This window comes from Elephantulus edwardii, unplaced genomic scaffold, assembly GCF_000299155.1.
Source record: "Elephantulus edwardii isolate Elephantulus edwardi_28Jun2011 unplaced genomic scaffold, EleEdw1.0 scaffold00024, whole genome shotgun sequence".
Taxonomy (NCBI): Eukaryota; Metazoa; Chordata; class Mammalia; order Macroscelidea; family Macroscelididae; genus Elephantulus; species Elephantulus edwardii.
The window spans coordinates 22,646,718-22,662,447 of NW_006399774.1; positions in this window are offsets into that span (position 1 = coordinate 22,646,718).

Genomic DNA, 15,730 nt, shown 5'->3' on the forward strand with positions numbered 1-15,730 from the left:
GTCCCCTCCCTGCCACTCCCCACCCTCGGGGGCTCCCCCACCCCGCGACCTGTCGGGGTTCACCCTCCGCCTGGGCCCGCCGGACCCCCGGCCTTCCCTCCCGAGCCCCCCGGCGGCACTGCCCCACCTGCTCGGCCGTCCGCGGGGTCGCGCCCCCGAGCCCCTCCCCCACCCGGCGCCCCTCGGCCCTCCCCGACCGCACGGGGCTCCCCGCTTCCGCGCCCCAGACCTGATGGGGCTCCCCGTCTCCGTTTTTCCGGTTCTACCGGGTCTCCCCGCCTCCACCCCACCTGCCGGGTCTCCCCTCAATCCTCCCCCCCCCCACCTGCCGGGCCTCCCCGTCATTTCTTCTCCCAGAACGGTCACATCTCCCCGCCCCCTCCCCGGACCCCCACCTGCCGGGCACCCCCTCCCCGTGCCCCCGCCCCCAGCGTGAGCGGGGCCGCTTCCCCAGGAGCGCGGGGTGGCCTGGCCGGGGTCCCCGGGGGTCAGGTGGTGGCCGGCTGGGTCCCCGGGCTCAGGCCCCCGCGGGCGGGTGTTGGGGCGCGGGCATAGGTCCCCGGGGGCCGGCGCCTTTGTGCGGGAGCCGGGGGAGGCGCAGGTCCGAGCGTCCAGCCTGTGGCCGAGGTGCCTTTGAGCGGGGACATGTCTTTGTGGCTCTGAGCATGTGACCGGCGCTGTGCTGGGATTTGAAAACTTGCAGGTTGGCAGCGCGCAGCGAGCCGGTGTCGGGAGCTGTCCGGCCGGCCGGCGGGAAGGGCGAAGGCGCCCTCCTGCGAGGCCCGCGGGGGACGCGCTGGACGCTGTCCGCGGCGGGAATGCGCCCTGGACCGGGCTGTACGAGGGGCTGCGGGAACGGGGCGCAGCCCTGGCCAGGACCGCGGGGTGGGGTGGGTGCTGGAATGCGCCCTGGACCTGGCTGCTAAGATAGGAGGTGCGGGGAGCGGGCATTCCCTGCAGGGAAAGTGGGAAAGCAGCCGGGGCTTCAGCTAGATCCTACGCCTGGGGCCGGCCTGCCTTCCCTGCGGCACTAGCTTCCCTGAGGCCGACTAACGCCGGATCCTGTAGGAATGTGGTTAGAGGTGAAGTTAGTGTTAATCTGTTGAACATCAGCTCCTGGGTGACAGAGGCACCATAACTTGTTGGCAGAAGCGAATGTCCTGATGAGATATAGGTCCCTTTTCCTAGCGCCGACCCCAGGCCACTCTTACAGTGAATTTGACTTTGGAGTGTCTTGATTTGGCCGGTGGAGAGGAGGACTCCATGGTCTTCTGTAATCATGCACCCCCGTGACTCCACCTTAGTTGTGGGGCCAGCCCTTTCTCTGATCCTGGCTCCTGTGGATGTAATTACTGGGTCTGTCAGGCAGCCCTTGTGAGGTAGGTTTCTGTGAGCACTTTCATGCCCAGTGCTCCCATCTCTTGAAAGGTGACATGTAATAATGTAACTTTCAGGCTTATGCTGGCTTGCAGAATAATGAGTTCATTTTGCGCTTAATCTCTGCATAAAAAAAATTAAGATGTCAGTTATTATCTTGGTACATACATAGTTGGTTTTTTTATTTGACTGCACCTGTATCTCAGTTTTGGTTGAAAGAAGGAATCTTTAGTAATAGTGATTGTAATCCTCAGGTTTTAAATGAGTTGGCAGTTTAAAAAATAGGAATCAGAGAAACAGTGAATTGATAGTTCTGTGTTTAAGCACTCATTTGGACCTTGTTCTCTTAGTTATTACAGTGAAGCTGGCCCATTGTTGGGGCTGTGGTGGTGCAGAGGTTATGGGCTTGGTGCTCAGGATGAGGGTGGTAGACTCTACCAGCTGCTCCCCTGGAGAAAGTGGGGTGGCCTTGGAACCCTGGGGGGCGGTTCGCTCTGTCTGGAGTCTTGACTGTGCACTGGGATCTGTTCAGGTGAAAACTTTCAGAAAACGTGCAGGAAACAGAGCAGGCACCAGAAGGCTTTCTTCGTGGGGGAACCCGGTTAGAATCTGTATTTTCCGTCGCTCCCCACGTTCACTTCACTGTTCACATGTTGCACAAACGACTCCCCAGAGTTCTGCTGGAAAGCCTTTCATAATGAAATGAATTTGTGAAAGAACCTTTACTCCCCTCAAAGTTTGCACTTTGGTGCAGTAGGGAGTTGTTGCTGACCCAAGGCCACGCTTTTCAGGCTGATGGAATCTGCCAGTGCCCAGCAATCTGCTGTGTGATTTACAGCCTCTCAAAACGCGCCAAAGAGTCTGGAGGGCCAGCAGTGAGCCGGTTCCGCATTTTAATAAACATTTGATATTTTAGAGGTTAAATCCTACGGCTTACAAGCTGTGTCTTATTTTGATACAGGCAAAGGCTTGGTGCTACCAGTCTCCTCAGCCAGCCCCTGGAGGCCCAGTGGCCTCAGTCTTTTTTCTCGGGGATCACACGCTCACTCATGGCCTCAGAAGTCAGAAGCGACTCATGTCTGGCCACCCAGGGCCTCTTCTGGAGGCTGTAAATCACTTGGGAGGCGATAGCTTATCTTTCTCCCTTGATTCCAAGCCGGATTCCAGCCGCCTGTCGGCTAGTACCATGACGAAAAGTTGCTCTAGGATAGTGTCTGAAAAGTTGTACCTTTTAATGGTGATTTTGACTCTTTTTGGCCACCACAAACAAAAGGTTTGGCCTTTTCTAAAAGGCAAGTGGTCCTGATTTGAGTGTTGAGTCAAGTGCTGGCTTGATTCACTGCAGAGGCTGTTTCCTTGCAGTGAGAATGACCTGCTTACCTACCTGGGGTAGGGCTTTTATGTGGCATTCAGTCGGTTACCACTGGGAACAGCCCTGTGAACAACCAATCGGAACCCTGCCCAGTCCTGTGTCTCTGTCACCCTCTCTTAGATACTTGAGCCCATTACATGAAAGTAGTTGTTGTGTACCATCAAGTTGGAGCCGACCCTTAGCTAACAGTCCAGCGGTTCTCAGAGGGCGTGAGTCTCAGTGGAGGAAATTGCCCGTCTTTGTCCTGCTGTATGAGAGTATGGATATGGAATTTGTGTGCATACCTTGCTCTGTTACCAGATTTTATAATTTTATTCATCACTCATGCCTGGTGGCTTCAGGCAGCTTTGATAGCCACTGATGACTCTGTGGTTTCTGTGTTTGGAAAGATAGTATACTTGGCACTCAAATGACAGTCACCTTTTAAGAAAATGAGAATGCTTAGAAATGCACTTGGTTAACCATTTTCCATTCATGTTGACATTTCTTTGTTTTAGTTATCTAGTAATCGGGATGGGTGTGTCAGAGGCAGTGAGATTGGCACAGGATAGAGCACGGTTTAGGGCTGTTGTACTTAGGGTCGCTATGAGCCGCAAACGACTCCAGGGCACATAACAACAATCAACAACAGTTATCTAGTGCTGCATGAATAGGGAGCTCTGGTGGCCTGTTGGCAGGAAGCTGCTCTGCAGTCCCGAAGGCGCGTGGTCTGAACCCACCCGCTGCCTAGGAGAAGGATGGGTAGTCTCCTCCCCAGCAGCTGGTGCTGTGCTGTGTAACAGAATGGCACCAGTGGACGGTGTGAGGCCGGTCAGGACCCAGGGTGTGGCTGCGGGCCAGGCCCTGACTCTTCCGATTGCTTCCTGGTTCCTTGGATATCTGGTGCAGGCTGCATTCTCCTGTCTTTGCTTGATTGGCTTGTTTAAATCATATCTCAATAAAGAGATTTGCTCAGAATACACCCTACAGCAGTCCCCCCTCATTAACATAACAAAGACAGACCCTTGTTTTAATTGGATCCTTTGTTCCTTTTGAATTTGTAGGATCAGGATTGGTGATGTGGACCTGGTATTTTATCAGGTCAGTGTGAGGCTGAGCTCAGTTTCTGTGGGCAGCTGATGGCCTTACTCATAGCTGCCCCTCCAGCCGGTCTGGGGGAGAAGCTGCGGGAGCTGTTGGCGCACTGCACAGCTCTACCCATTAAAGCTCAGAAGATGCTTTCACATCTTTCTACCCTGTCCTTTCTCAGTGCTAAGAGATAATTTCTCACGTTACGTGGCGTGACCTGTGTACAGCAGCTCTGAACCCTGCTCCATCCTGAGCCAGCCTTACTGTCTCTGACAATGAAGTGGATAATTGTCTGCCATTCCCCCAGTCACTGAGTCAGTCCTCATCGGGGGTCTTCCTCTCTTACGCTGTCCCTCCACCTTCCCACACATGATGTCCCTCTCCAAGGACTGGTCCCTCCTTGCAACATGCCCCAAATACATCACACGGAGCTTCAGAATCCTTGCCTCCAAGGAGCAGCCTGGTTATTATGATGGGGTGCTTGCCTCAAGAATTTACTTGGCCTGACATCTTGAGAAAGAAGCTCATTGGAGTGGTCCGTTGAGTGTTGGGCTGCTGACCGCTGCTCCTGGGGTGACAGAGGGCAGTGTCTTCCTGTTGATATTTAAGCCTCCAAAACCTGATGGAGGCTCTCCGGGGTTGGAATCGAGTTTCTACCTGCAGAGTGAGGGCCTTGTTTCTCTTCAGAGCGCCTTCCTGACGTGGGTCGCCTTTCTGCTGTGGAGTTGTCGGTGTGTCTGTTCCTCTCCCTTATTACAGGAAGGCCTTGCAGGGCTTTTCCCTCCCACTTTAAATTATGTCTGTCATAGGCTAGATTTTCAAGAAATGTTTTGCAAGTATTTATTAAAGAATATTGGGATATGGGCTACCTTTTTTTCTTGAGATTAATGCCTTTTTAAACATTTTGTATGTTTGTGTTAGGATAGTAAAGATTTAGGGAGCTCTGTTGGCTTAGTGCTAAGGATTGTGCTGCCAACCGAAAGACCCACGGTTCAAAGCCACCAGCTGCTTTGTGGGAGAAAGATGGGCATTCTCCTTTTGTGCCATTTATAGTCTCTGGAAACTCACTTGAGAGTCACCTAGGAGTTGGTATCAATGCAGTGAGTAATAAAAACAACACATTTTAAGTTTTCATGCCATATTCTTAGTTGTATATGAAAACTCATTTATATGCAAAAATCCTATTAGGGAGTTGACCACTGTTTTTTTAAATCACGTGTTAGAAGGTCCTTTCAAACGTTCTTTCCTGCTGAGCTCCTTGCCCTCTGTTCAGTGACAGGAGAAAACCCCATGGCCTCCCTCGTGTGGACGCCCACATACGCACCATCACAGATGAATGTGGTATTTTAGTGCTCTGATTCATCTTTGAGATGGAATGTGATTCACCTTACTCAGAGGTGTGTGTAAAAAATGCCTGTGGCTTGCCGGCAGAAGTAGAATAGGAAGTCTTCGGATGACTGAGCAGTAGTTGCATAACTTGTACAGCTAAATCTTTGTAGCTGGCTTTGTGATGCAACTGAAGTATCTTTGAAACTGGAAAAGTAACAGTTGTATTTGGAACATATGGCTGAAAATATCTGGTAACTCTCGGGGCCTTGAAGCTTGTGTATGGCCATGGCGCCTGGGATGTCATTGCTTGTATCAGATGGCTCTTGGCTGAGAGCAGAGGATACCAGAAGATGTCTGTTTGTTGACTGTAGAAAGGCATTTGACTGTGTGGATCACGACAGTTGATGGCTAACATTGAGGAGAAAGGGAATCCCAGAACACTTAATTGTGTTCGTGGGAAACTTGTACCTATCCCAAAACGCTATTGTCCAAACAGAGCAACGGGAAACTACCTGGTTTAAAATCAAGAAAGATGTAAGGCTATACTTTTCTCCATACCTATTCAATCTAAATGCCGAGCAAATCATTTAAGAAGCTGAACTTTAGGGAGATGAATGTGGCGTTAGGATCAAAGGAAGACTCAACAACTTGTGTTAGGCATGTGACACAACCTTGCTTGTTGAAAGTGAGGCTATGAAGTCCTTGAAGATCAGTCTGTAGCTGTCAATGTGGATTGTGTCTCAACATCAAGGAAACAGAGATCCTTCCAGCAGGTCAATAAGCCACATCATGGTAGTTGGAGAGGAGACTGAACTTGTCAACTCAGGGTCACCACAGTACAGCAACAGAACCCTGTCCTGTCCTGATTGTGTGTGGTTCCTGGGTAAATAGTACATCTCTTAGGAGTATGTGCATGTGAGGCTGGGCTAGTGCTCTTACCTGTCATTGGGTAGTTAGTGTAATTTAAACTGCGTCCGGCCTGGTTCCAGTTTATTCTTCTCTTGTCAGTGAAGAAGAATTTCCAGCACTTGACGGACATCGTGGGGTATCATCTGATTCAAGCTTGTGGACGATAACCAAGGCCCAGGGAGGAGTCAAGGGAAATGTTGTAACTTTTTATGGAAGAGACAGATTTTGATTGTACTTAAGTTAATAGTAGAATGATTATTTCATAGTCTTGAAGAAAGGAGGAGCAGTTACCAGATTGGGAGGATGGCACTGGAAGCTGGAGGGTTGTGTCCCCAAGACTGGGGTCTTGCGGTTGTGATGCGTAGAGCCGTGCCACGCTCCCTGTTTCTCACTCTGTCCCTGGCAGGAGTTGGTGTCTAAATGCTTTATCAACTTTGATTGTTTATAGGAATCACTCATTTATCTCATGACTGACCTGAAACGAGGGCATCCTGACTTGAGGATGCGTTATTCGACCTTGGTCCATGCTTGCGAGGCAGTGTGCTGGGTCCTGTGGGCCCCTTGAATGGCAGGCAGCCTCGGCCTGTTGGCTGGTCCTGGATGTGCTGGTGGTCCTTCCAGGAGGGTGTCTGGGTGCACCTCGGTGTGGACGTGCCATGGGAGTTGGGCTGGCTCATCTGTGACCAGGAAGTGCCTTCATGATCCCAGTGTGCAGGCCACGGTGAGGCAGGCCGCAGGCTGACCCACATCCAGGCTGTGAGCTGACCCTCGTCCAGGCAGGCTGCAGGCTGACCGTCACCCAGGCAGGCCTTGAGCGAGCTGACCCTCGTCCAGACAGGTTGTCAGCTGACCCACGTCCAGGCAGGCTGCAGGCTGACCCTTGTTCAGGCAAGCCTCGAGCTGACCCTCGTCCAGACAGGCTGTGAGCTGACCCTCGTCCAGGCAGGCCTCAAGCTGCTCCAGTCTGGGGAGGGTCATCTGAGGGTTCTTTCTGACTGTCTTGTTGGCACGTGTGACCCAAGGCTGACTGTCCCTTAATCAGCATGTTTGTGTGCTGAGAGCGTGAGAGGAGTTGGCTGAGGTGCCCGTTGGTGAGGTGGGTCGGCGGTGTGCGTCCTGAAGATGACAGGGATGCTCTCCCACCTGTGGGCTTAGCAGAGTGGGCCCCAGTGAAACTCTCTAGAGGCACTGCACCTTGGAGATGTTTGTTGTGTGGGAAACAGCCAACCGGTCTGTGCTTGTGCTTGAAAGGACTTGCATGGTAAAGAAAGCGAAGACCTGTGAGTGCCTGGGGGAAAGCACAGAGGCACCGTCAGGAGTCTAGCTGATTACAGCACGCTGTAGGAACTCTAGGGGTCTTGTGGATAAGGAGCTGGTCTGCCAAGCCAAAGACTTGTGGTTCAAATCTATCATGCACCTTGCTTCATGCCAGAAAGATGAGCAGTTTCCGCTGGTCCAGTTTACTGCCTCGGAAAACCTGTTGGAGGGTCACCAAGGAGTTGGTTTGGACTTGACAGTACATAGTGCCATTCCCCGCCCCCATCATCACCACCATCATGACCATCAGCACTGTCACCACCACCACTTCCACCCCTGTCAGAAACCCCCTCCTGCTCTGGTCATCACCACCACCACCACCGCCGCCGCCACTCTCCCACCCCCGTCATAAATCCCCTCCCGCTCCCGTCATCACCATCAGCACTGACCCCCTCCACCACGTGCCTTTCTTTCTAAATTCCATCACTACATCATAGGGGACATTGTGTGAGTGGATATATGCAAACTTTCATTTTCTCTGTTAATTCTGGTGCTGGAAACAGGATGAAAGTGGAAAACGGCTTCTTGAGTGCCGGCTGCCCGCTGCCCACACCCCCGCAACAGCAGCTGGCCTCCACACTGCGGTCAGTGCACCTGGAAAGGCTGCTGGTGGGCAGAGGAGCACTGCTGCCAGCCGGTTCATGCTCCCCAGGGGAGCTGTGGTGCTGTCGTCCGAGGAAGTTGTCCTGTTAGCCCAGAGGTCCACCGACTGCTCTACAGGAGAAAGATGGACAGTGTCGTCACCTTGGAAGGCACTGAGGACACGGCAGTTAGAGTGCCACATTCCGCCGTGGGGTTCTCACCATTAGGAGAGCCACGCCAGTCCTTTGCCCTAGGAGCACACTCTTCTGGCCTTTCAGTAGCCAGGTGCTTCACGACGGCTCCTCCGGGACCTGCTTGCCCTCTGGGCATTGGGTGCCCACGGCCGGCCGGTCCCCAGAAGGTGTTGTGCTGCCCTGTGTTTTAAACTGCAGAAGGCCCTGAACGGGAACCGCCGGCTCTGTCTTTCGGCAGTGGGTTACTGTGCTTGCTCAAACGTCTCCCACGGGTTTCCTATTTTCAATCCCCCAAAATGAAGTACCCTGAAAAGCTGTCTTTTTCAAAGTTCTTTTTGCCATCTTTGGGCTGTTTTAGTGTTTAAGAATGATCAGTGAGCCCGTTTTATTCAGGGTCCCAAATCGTGGTTCTGTTTGCTTAATTGCATCTGTTCTCTGATGACCTGTTTCCTGATGTTTACAGGACCCTGAAAAACTGATCGTTGATAGGCTTTTTGACATTCCACTCCTTTGCTCCTGAGATGTGAGTCTTGGGGTCTCTTCTGCTCTGACTCCAGTGCCCCGTGATGGGAGCTTCGGGTGCCAGTGTCTGAACATTCAGGGCCCCATTTCTAATAACCAGTGCTTACAGTAAGGTGGAGAGATTGCTGTGAGAGGCTAATCCGACTCATGTCCTGGGCGTGCACTGTCCTGCGGCCTCACACGGGCTCTTCCTGAGGGAGTTCTGGGATTACAGTTGCTCTGTGCCGTGGGGCTGGGCTGGATTCATGGCTGACCCATCAGGGGTGTGCAGGGGCAGTTAACACCCAGGACATTGCCCAGCTTCTCCCGTGGAGCAGCTGGTGGATTTGAACCTCATTCCTTTGGGTTGTCGGTGCACCTCCTTAGTGTTTAGCCACCAGAGCTGCTAAACAGGTTAGATTATAATTGCGTATGAGGATATTACTCATTTTGCTCCCATGGAGCGGCTGGAGGATTTGAACCACCTGCCTTGGGGTTGGCAGTCCAGTTTACTCGCTGCGCCACTGGAGCTCCACCTAGGACGGCATTTGTAAATTTTGCATTAATGACTTGTTTTTAAAAAGCTGGTAGTTATTTTTAAGAGATGCTGGTAATCAAACCCATATGAGCAGTTATAAAAAGGCATCTGCTGGAGCTTACGTGCTTGGGGTCTTGGTTTCGGGAGCGTCTTTTGAATGCCTCTCCTGCTCCGCTCCGTTCTGCTGGCACCCCTTCTCCCTGGTGGCTCGGGACGGCAGCTTCTGCTCTGCGTGTGGTGCTGCCCTGCATCGATCTTGCGGACGGGCCTGGTTTACTCACGAGCACCATCTTCCAAATGATGACAGGCTTTTGATTGATTACTTCTTTTTGGACAGTTCAAATAGCATCAGAGTGCCGTATCTGTTGATACCACTAAAACATGAAGTACTGGAAAGCTTTCAAGCTCATACTGGCAGATAACACACTTTCAAAAATTGGGATTCTTTTAAGTTCAGATTTAATTGACAGCACTGTCATTTCCTTAGAAGGGGCAGGGGGCAGGTTGACTTCGTTTATTTCTGAGGAGATGCCGAAGTCTCCAAGCCTAAATGACCATGACTAGTCTGTCCTTTCAAGTAGAAATAGTGCTCCCTGAGACCCTTCAGGTGCAGAGTCGCCTCAGCCCATGGACGGTGGTGTGTGCAGTGAGATCACGAGCCTAGATGACGTCTGCCGCAGAGCCCAGGTGCGGTGAGGTCTCTGCTTACAGGTGTAGGTGCCGGCCAGCGACAGTGCCCTGGTTCTCAGTTCAGGTTCATGCTCCTGCCCTCTTCGTCCATGAGGTGCTGAGGAAATGGATGCATTGTCCTCTTCATGGCTTTGGACCATCGGTGGACATGCCAACACAGTGAGAAAGGCCAGAAGTGGCCAAGTGTCAGGAGAAGAACAGCTCTGACCCCATGGATGGCTGAGAAAGAGCCTTGGGGGACCCTGGGGAGTACTGGGCCTCTGATAGTGGCCTCAGTCTAGTGCCAGGCTTCCTGAAGTTCGTTTTGGACTTTATTCAAGAGAGAGGAAATCAATTCCTAAGGCAGTAATAAAGTCTTATTAAAGGCATTTTCCATGTAAGGTTGCAACATAAATGTGTGTAACATTTAAAATGTGAATTACTAAAAAAACCTCACTGCTATCAAATTAGTTCCATCTCACAGCTGACCCTCCGTTGGGTTCCTGGGCTCTGAGTCCCGTGGGGGGAGATTGCACATCTTTCTTTCATAGGGCTGTTGGTGGAGTTGTACTGCCCGAGGCACAGGTCCAGTCCTGCCGGTGCTCCCAGGGGACAGAAGATGGAGAGAGGGCGTGTTATCCTGGTACTGCGGGAGCAAAGTTCCGTGTGCTATCGGTTGTTTTATCTGAAATGCTGTGGCTCTTGCTGAGTGCCATGGAGTTGAGCAGGACTTATAGTGACCCTGTGAACAAAAGATCTGAACCTACGCCCTCCCCACACTCCTGACACACAAGAGCCCACTGCAGCAGTCACCGTGCCAGTCCTCCTGGTTGAGAGTCTTCCTCTCCTTGGCCGACCATCCACCTTTCCCAACATCATGTCCTTCTCTAAGGAATAGCCCTTCCTAGGAACATGGCCAAAGTATGTGAGGCGAAGTCTCATCATTTGTGCCCCAACAAAGCACGTTGGCTGCACCCTCTCCAAGGCATATCTGTCCATGGGATGCTCAGTGCTCTTCTCCAACACCACAACTCAAAGGAGTCAATTCTTCTTCTATCATCTCACTCGTCCAGCCGTCAGATGCGTGGCAAGTGATCAGAAAGACTGTGGCCTGAATCAGATGCACCTTAGTCCTTAAACTGACATTGGTACTCAGTAATTTGGAGAGGTCCTGGTGCATTGCATCTCCTTATTTCCTGACTGCTGGTACTAAGGGTGTTAATTGTGGATGCAAGTAAGATGAAGCTCTTGACAGTTTCAGTCTCCTCTCCATCCATCATATTGTTGGTGTTTGGTATAATGGTAAGAATCTTTGTTTCTTGACATTGAGATGCAATCCATACTGAAGGCTGCATTCCTTGATATTCTGCAACAAGTGCTTCAAGTCCTCCTCACTTTCAGCATGCAAGGTTGTGTTACCTGCATAACACCGATTATTGGTGAGTGTCCCTCCAATCCTGATACTGCACTTCTCTTCACAGAGTCCAGCTTCTTGAATAGTTTGCTCAGCACACAGATTGAATAGATATGGAGAAAACACAACCCTGACGCACTCCCTTCTCAGCTTTAAACAATGTACAGCCTCCTAGTCCGGGTAGAGTTGTTTTATTTATTTTTTAAAAATTTTTATTACTTTTTCTGTGTGTGTGTGTGTGTGTGTGTACCGTCAAATCGGATCTGACAGGAGGAGATTATCCCTCCTTCTCCAGCAGAGCATCTGGTGGATTCGAACTGTGCACCTCTGGGATTGCAGTGCAGCTTCTTGCAGGTATAGGTTTTGCATGAGCACAGCTAAGTGCTCTGGGACTCCCATTCTTTTCAGTGTCAGCCACAACTTGTTAGGATCCATTCATTTGTTCATTTAATGTTTATAAATTCCTTACTTTAATTTTCAGTTTTCTGTGGTAAGATTAAACAAGAATGAATGCTTTATTTTAGTGAAGAGTCCAGGCCATAATCTCTCTGAAATGATGCCCTCAGTTTCATTACTCTCATTCCCTGAGGGTATGTTTGGCCACGCTTACACCGTGACCTCTGTCCAGTTGAGGGGACAGCATGTCTGATGTGTTCCAGATGAGGGGTCGCTGTGGGTCACTGTGGTAAGCGAAGCCCTCTCGTTCCCCTTGCTGGGCGTCAGCTCGGGCTTTGCCGGCACTCAGCCTGTGTGCGCTTCTCTTTCCTGCTTTCGTTGCTGTGTTTGTCTCCAGCTTGAGCGTGTGTCCTGGGAGAGACACATAAACACAGACATGTGTAGCATTGATGCTCAAAACCTGTGCTGTCCACGTGCGATTTTCAGTTTGCACAAGGAGATGAATCTGCTGTTGCTTGTTGTGACGCCTGAGAGTCATACAGAAATCAGGGTATTGATCATTTAGGTGGTAGCTGCCCTTGGACTAAGTTATTTCTCCTTCTGACAATGTTTTGCATCAGATATGCAGTGTCTTTTCCTTTTCACAGATAGCATTGCTAAGCTGTTGGGGCGAAGCACCCTTCTCGACCATTAGTGACATGTTCCTCTTGGGCAGGTTCCTGCTACTTTGGCAAGGTAGTCAAGAAGGCACCGCTCGGAAACCTGTCGTGGAACCATGTAGATTTGTGAGCAGGGCCTCTGAATCCGCCGGCAGCTGTGCGCTCCAGAGCTGGGGCTGCTGGGAGTACCATGGACAGGGTTTCACCGCCTGCCTGTTCACTTTAGGACCTTCAGTATTTCAAAATGTGCTTTTAATTTAAGTTTGGCAGAGGTTGCCTTGCTGAGTTCATGGCACAGTTAAAGTGCTCTTTGCCAGACTTGCTGTTGATGTGAGTTAAAGAGGTGTGTTCCCCCCCCCCCAATTGCCCTCCTGAAATTATTTTGAGAATATTAAGAACAGTAAAATTCAGATTAGTATAATTGGAAAAGCTTTTTAAAATTAAAACCAAAATGTGACTTACGATGCTATTTTGCGGTTCATTTTAAACATAAATTCTTGCAAGTGCCAGAGGGGTTAGTGTGTACGTTGCTAGGTATCGTTGCATTGACCACACTCATAGGCCCCTTGTGAACAGCAGACCTGAACCCAGCCCCAGCCTGTGCCATTTTCACCATCCCGGGTATGTCTGAGGCTGCTGCTTCAGCCACTGTGCCAGTGTCCTTCCTGGGAGCCTTACTCTGCCACTGACCCTCCGTCTTTCTAAACGGCATGACCTTTTCCAAGAACTGGCCCTTCCTAAAGCATGCCTCACGTGTGTGACGGGAAGTTGCATCGTCCTTTCCTCTAAGGACCACTTTCTGCACCTTGTCCAGGAGATAGTTGTGCTTTTGGAAGTCCCTGCAGTATTCAGGACTCTTCCCCCGCACCACAGCTTAGAGGCATCAGATTTACTGACATTCTTAGTAAATGTCCAACTTTCAGATGCAAAGGAAGTTGTGTAAAAGACTGACTTGAATCAATTCACCTTGGTCTTCAATCTGACGTTGCTGCTCCTCCGTAGCTTGGAGAGGTCTCTGATGGCAGACTTGCCCATGTAATGTGTCTTTAATTTAGTTTTTAATTCATTGTTGCACGTTTTCTTTCCCCTGCCCCAGCCCACCATGTAGTGCACCCCCTATTCCAGATTGTTTTCATACGTGTAATACATAGTCATAGATTCCTTCCGGATGGTTCTTCCCCTCATCTGTCTTAATGCAGTGCTCATTATCTATCTATTTTCATTACCCCCACCCCCCATCTGTCCTGTCTTATAACAGTGGTGTTACGCAGTATTTGTCCTTTTTTGACTGAGCTATTTCACTCGACATAATGTTCTCCGGGCTCTCCTGTGTGGTATAATGTTACATGAGTTCATTGGTTTTCAGTGCTGCATATTATTCCATTATGTGAATGTACCATAGCTTTTCTGTCCACTTGTTTGTGTTGTATCCATCTCTTTGCTATTGTGTGTAATGCAGCAATAGACAGGGGTGTGCATGTGTCTGTTTTTTGAGTTGTAGCTCTAGTGTCTTTAGGTTATATTCCCAGTAGTGGTCGCATGGTATTTCTATTTCCAACTTTTTGAGAAAAACTACCTTCCGTAGTGTTTGTACCATTTTATGTTCCCACCAGTAGTGAGTAAGAGTTCCATTCTCTCCACAGCCACGCCAGCATTTGTTGTTTGCGGCCCTGTTGAACTTTGCTATTGCTGCTGGTGTGAGATCATATCTCATAGGTGTTTTGTGTATTTAATTTCTTAACTGCTGTTGCCAAGGGTATTAATTATCGCTAGTTAACCTCTTCAGTCGTCTGTCCATTTGTCATGATGTTGCTTTGTTGGCCCAGTGGTGAGGAATTTTGTTTCCTTGCTGTTGAGCTGTAATCCACGTTGAAGGCTGTTGACCTGCAGTAAGTGCCTCAGGCTCCTCTCACCTTCATCAGGCAGAGTTGTCGGCTGCAGGTTGAAGGGTGGTGAGCCTTCCAGCAAACCTGCTGCCGCATTCTTCATAAAATCCAGCTCCCGAGAGTTTGCTCAGCATTCACATTGAACAGCTGTGAAGAAAGGACACAGCTCTGACGTATACCTTCCTGGATCTTAAACCATGTAGTGTTCCCCGGCTTTGCTTGTACAACACTTTTCTGGTGTCGGTAAAAGTTTCACATGAGCACAACTAAGTGTTCTGACATTCTCAGTCTTTTCAGTATTAGCCATACTTTCTATCATCCACACAGTCAACAGCCTTTGCCTAGTCAACAAAGCACAGGTAAACATCCTTCTGTATTTATTCTCTTGCTGTCAGTCAAGATTTATCTGTCAGCAATGCTATTCCAGGTGCCAGGACGTTTTCTAGGTCCAGCGTGAATCTCGGGCAGTTCTCTGCCCGTGGCCGTCCCAGCTGTTCTTGAATGATACTCAGCAAGGTTTTCCTTGTGTGTGATATGAAACTGATGATGGATTACCTTTCTTAGAGATCAGAACCAGTAGAGGTCTCCCATGAAGAGTAACATTTAAAAATACTGCTCTTTTATTATAGAAATAATATGTTTATTTTTAGGACATTTGGAAAGAAAAGCAAAAGGGAAATGGAAAGAATTTGTTTTTTGAAACAATGTATTAGAATTTTGTAAATAAACTAGTAGAAATTTTTTTTGGGGAAAAAAAAATCAGAAGGAAAAATTACGTAAGAATGGTGCAGTGTGCGGGACATTATTGCCCCTAGGTGTTTTTCTTGGTTCATCGTTGGGGGGTGGCGGAGGGGTGGAAACTGCTCGTTTTATGTGTTAATTGTTTGCATTTTTAGCCAGTTCTGAGTCTGTAGTCCAAGGGGGCCCTGGCGACCTACTGGGTAAGGAGTTGCAGTGTCACCCCAGAGACAAGCAGTGTGACTCTCCTAGCAGCTGCTCAGGAGAAAGACGGGCAGTCTGTCTGTGTTTATAGCCTCTGAAAGCCGGCTCGAACTTGACGGCAGGAGTCTGCTTCCCCCCCAGCCTCATGTCCGTCGGGGCCCTGTTCCCAAGGCCCCCAGCTTTGGAGTCCTTGTGTCAGGCATAGGTCAGTAGACCCGGCCTCCAGTTGAAAGCTTAGCAGAAAGCTCGGCAGAAAGGCCTGCTGGTCAGTCCTGACGACCCTGTGGAGTGCACGTCTAACCTCACCCAGCGTGTTTGTCTTGAGTCAAGGTCCACTAGACGGCCGTGGCACCCAAGGGCTGGACAGTACCCTGCTCTGTGGTTGCTCTCAGTACCTGGCTTATTCTGACGACAGAGTCGGTACTCTGACCCTGCTTGTGGTTGTTGGTGTTGCGCTGGCTTCACGGAGGGCTGTCTGGGGTGCAGACAGTGTCACCCAGTGAGGCACTGGGTTGCTGGTGTTCTAGGGGCCCTGTTGTGTTCACTGTCATTTCGAGTGTCTTCCACCCTTGTTACC